Genomic DNA, 4,654 nt, shown 5'->3' with positions numbered 1-4,654 from the left:
TCACAAACTCATCAAAAAAATATGGGAAAGAGAAGAAATCCCAGCAGACTTTAGAGATGCCAAAATTATCAATCTCTTTTAAAAAGGTGACAGAACTGATTGTGGAAACTATCGAGGCATCTCTCTATTAGCTGTGGCCGGCAAAATTCCTGCAAGGATCTTAGCAAAACGTCTCTTAACAATATCCGAGGTGACCCTTCCTGAATCCCAAAATGGTTTTCGGCCTTCTAGGGAGACAGTGGACATGATTTTCAGTGCTCAACAGCTTCAAGAAAAATGCAGAGAGCAAAACCAACCCCTGTATATGGCGTTTATTGACCTAAGGCTTTCAACACTGTAAATCATAATGCCCTGTAGACTGTCCTTCTGAAAACTGACTGCCCAGATAAATTTGTAAACATGATCCTCCATGATAATATGACAGCAACAATCGCAGATAACAATGGCTCTCAAAGTGAGCCATTCACAGTGGGATCAGGTGTTAAACAGGGTTGTGTTATTGCCCCAACTCTATTCATTCTTTTCATTGCCATGATCCTACACTTTGATGGAAAAGCTCTACAATCTGAGTAGGCTGGAAGCAAATAGTAAGGTTACCATAACTTCGGTCCTAGAGCTTCAGTATGCTGATGACAACGTAGTGTGCGCACGCTCAGAGGATGACCTCCGAACCATCCTAAATATCTTTGCAGAAGCTTACGAAAAGCTTGGCCTATCACTCAGCATCTAAAAAACCAAAGTGCTGCACCAACAAGTACAAAACAACCCCTCTGCAGCGCCACAAATCCAACTCAATGGTGTAACGTTGGAAAATGTCAATTGCTTCTCCTACCTGGGCATATCTTTCCACAAGGGCTGACATTGATGCCGAAATCCAGCATCGCCTGAGCTCTGCGAGTGCAGCTTTCTCCTGATTGAAGTGCAGAGTGTTTGAGGACCGGGACATTTACAGGGAAACCAAAATGTTTGTTTACAAAGCTATTGTACTACCAACCTTACTATATGCTTGTGAAACATGGACAACTTATAAACGCCATCTCCAACTCCTCAAAAGATTCCATCAATGGTATCTCCGAAAAATCTTACACATCACTTGAGAAGACAGGTGAACTAATATCAGTGTACAGTGGTACCTCGGGTTACATACGCTTCAGGTTACAGACTCCACTAACCCAGAAATATTACCTCGGGTTAAGAACTTTGCTTCAGGATAAGGACAGAAATCGTGCAACAGCGGCGCGGCGGCATCGGGAGGTGCTTCAGGTTAAGAACAGTTTCAGGTTAAGAACAGACTTCCAGAACGAATTAAGTACTTAACCCGAGGTACCACTGTACTGGAAGAAGCAAAGATCACCAGTGTTGAAGCAATTATTTCTTCAACATCAACTTCGTTGGACTGGTCATGTTATGCGGATGCCTGATGATCATCTTCCTAAGCAACTACTCTATTCCGAACTTAAAAATGGAAAGTGCAATGCTGGTTGTCAACCAAAGAGGTTTAAAGACTCTATCAAGGCAAATCTAAAAAAAGTAGTATAAACACTGAGAAACACTGGCCTGTGAGCACTCCAGCTGGAGAACAGCCTTTACTAAAGGTGTCATGGGCTTTGAAGACACTCGAACTCAGGACGCAAGGGAGAAACGTGCTAAGAGGAAGGCATGCTTGGCAAATCCACACCGTGATCAACTCCTGCCCGGAAACCAAGGTCCCCACTGTGGAAGGATGTGTGGATCCAGAATTGGCCTCCACAGCCACTTACGGACTCACTGTTAAGACCATGTTTATGGAAGACAATCTTACTTGGCTATGAGGGATTGCCAAAAATAAAGAAGAAGGAGGTAGGCAAATCCCCCCCCCCCCGCCCCGCTGAGTTCTACAAGGGCAATACTAGAAGGAAGCAAACAGGCAAAGCCACCTCTGGACTGAGTTTGGTTTGCCCAAATGGACCAGTCTTCACTGCACAAATCACTACACTAAATTGCTCCTGTGGGAACTGTTTTCTGGCCGTGGGGTCATCAGCAACTACAGGCAGAAAGCGTGATGGTTTTTTGCTGCTGCAACCCTGTGCCCACCTGGGAGTCAGCTCCTTTGAATACAGTGGGACTAAAGCCTGTGCAAACATTCACAGGGTCGGCTCTGCCTGTTAGTGCCTTTAAATAAACGGTTTGGGGGGGGGACTGACCAAAACTCAGAGTACAAATGGCCAATGTAGCTTTTGGTCTTGCCTCTTTGCTGTGGGTAGATCTGGGTCTGTGCCTCAACTGCCACCGAGGGCAGCTCCTCAGAGGCAGCACTTTCTCTTCTTTTGGCAGGACTTCATCTTTTCATTAACACGCTGACAGATATATGCTGTCACTGCATCAGTTGCAATGACAGGTATCCAGTTACCCAAACGTAGCCTTGAGGTTCAGCTTTAATTGAGAAGAAGTTGTGTCAGTGGCAGAATAATGTGATGGAGAGTTAGCAGTTAGCTAGGAGGCTCAGCTCTGGATCAGGACATCCTGACTTCAAATCACATCCCTGCCATGAACTCCCTACATGGTATCAAGGAAGCCACTCTTTCTCACTGCCTGTGCCTCCTGTAATATGACCTACTTTACAGGGTTGTTGTACGGATTACTGAGATAATGTTATGTTTTAAACATTTTCCTAAACTAGTGTGCAGATGGTAAGTATTATTAAAAAGGGAGGAATTGGTGTTATTTAGAGGGAGGAATGAATGCTGGGAAGAGCAGAGAGAGAAGAAACATCCTGGTGCACCTACAGCAGCAAAAAGATGCCTCCATCTGCCCTGACTCTCCCACATCGGTCTCAACAGCCGCAGCAGCAGGTGCTGTAACTCTCCAGCAGTTTGACTCAAGAGGCAGCTCTTATACTTGAAGAATTTTTGCAGGTAACCGCCCCAACCGCCCGAAAGCCACCAAGAAGCCCCACATACCCCATTAAAAATATGGGAGGGGCAGGGGACCTTGGTGGGTACCAAGGGAAGGCAGCAGAGGATGCCACGGTACTATACAGGAATGCCTGGAGTTGTATGGGAAGCTCTTCCAAACATGGATATTGTTGCATTCTGAAGCCAAAGGAGAGGACTGGACCTTGATTAAAATAAAACACTAGCCTTTGACCGGTAAGGCTCTCGGAGGAAGTGCGTACACCACACCCCTCACCAGGCCATTTTATTAGCAAAAGAATCCTTGACACAGTGCTTGTAAGAACCAATCAGATTTCCTCTGAGCATTTAAACAAACCCCAAGTGGGGACAAAGTTAAACTATAAACACTAGTTAGGCATGCATACTTTTGGAGTAAATGAATGAAAACAACAAAGGGGCGCATGCAGCAACCCTGGGGGTCATAAACAATCAATACACATGATAAGAAGGATGGCCAGGAGGACAGTGACCATTCTCACCTTAATGTGAAACCTGTTTCCTGGCCCTAAGATTAACATCCTAACATTCATATATAAGAAAGCTACATCGACGAAACTACCCATTATATTTGAGAACCCAGGACGCCTGCCTGTCTAAGTGTGTACGTGACTTGTGAAGAAAGAGGAATGGAACAGGGATGCAGAGGTGTGGATTGATCAAGAATCATATCAAAATAGTTTAAACCCAGTCAACGCAATGCTTTCATTGCTGACACGGATGGCTTACTCTATATTTGTTATAATTCCTCATAGCAATCCCACCTGATCACTACAGATATCAGTGGTGGAAAATGCCTCCACTGCATAACTTTTGTGTGGAGAGAAGGGGGGCTGTTAAGATGGCCTCACTCATTTGTCGTGGTGAGTGGGCTTGCACGTTCCTATGACCCTTGTGAGTGAAGCCGTCACGAGTCTCGTACTCCCAGCAGGGTCACCCAAGGCGGTAAGGTCAAAGGGGAGGAGCTAGACATAGAATGATCCTAGAAGTCCTCAACAGCAGAACAGGTGGATGATAACAAGCGGTATGTTACGACGGCTGTGAAGGCGGATGAAGGCTGCAGCAGACAGGAATCTACCGGTCGTTGTGATACTCATGCCATCGAAATAGTCTTACTGCGAAGACTATGCGTTGGTCAGCGTGCACTGATCTACAAACATAAAACAAATTCACGCACAGGCTTCTTCCAAAAACCGTGTTTATGGAAGACAATCTTACTCGGCTACAAGTGATTGACAAAGTTAAGATGGCCAGGAGGAGAAAAAGTTGACATACTGAATTTGACTTGGGACAGTAGGACAAGGCAGTTCCTGCATGAACCAAAATTTGGCTATCCCAGGCTTATGGGTCTTGGTGTTTCAACTGTATGTTATGCCAATGAAAAAGTTTTCCATGAAAAAGTACCCACTTGCCTTCATGTAGACTATTTATTTTTGTGCTTTAAAATTCTCAATACTGTTAATCTTCCTGACTCTTGGCTGCATTTTCTTCCCTCCTGCTTCTCAAAGGCTGGACGGCACATTCTTCCCAAGCTCAGCAGGCAGTCTGTTGAGCAGGAACTGAGCGTCCTGTGCTCATGCCGCCTGCACAGACATGCCCCTCCGGCTTAGCTATCTCCGCTTCCCTGCTCCAACCTCCCCTTTCAGCAAACGGGGAAACAAACACCAAGAACAAATAAAGCTTTTCCCAAGCTTTGCCCTCACTGGAAAATGGGTAGCTAGCTG

At 45.5% G+C, this 4,654-nt stretch overlaps 1 long non-coding RNA gene across 1 annotated transcript; it reads left to right on the top strand.

The window, feature by feature from the left end:
- The first annotated feature begins 585 nt into the window (after positions 1 to 585).
- LOC310765896 lies at positions 586 to 4,392 on the top strand. Its single transcript, XR_014549855.1, has 2 exons — positions 586 to 2,809; positions 3,759 to 4,392. It is a non-coding gene; the product is annotated as an uncharacterized lncRNA (long non-coding RNA).
- Positions 4,393 to 4,654: the final 262 nt, after the last annotated feature.

This window comes from Podarcis filfolensis, assembly GCF_964270895.1.
Source record: "Podarcis filfolensis genome assembly, chromosome: 6".
Classification (NCBI taxonomy): Eukaryota; Metazoa; Chordata; class Lepidosauria; order Squamata; family Lacertidae; genus Podarcis; species Podarcis filfolensis.
Note: the sequence above shows the minus strand (reverse complement) of the source record. Positions and strands in the feature narration are given on the sequence as shown.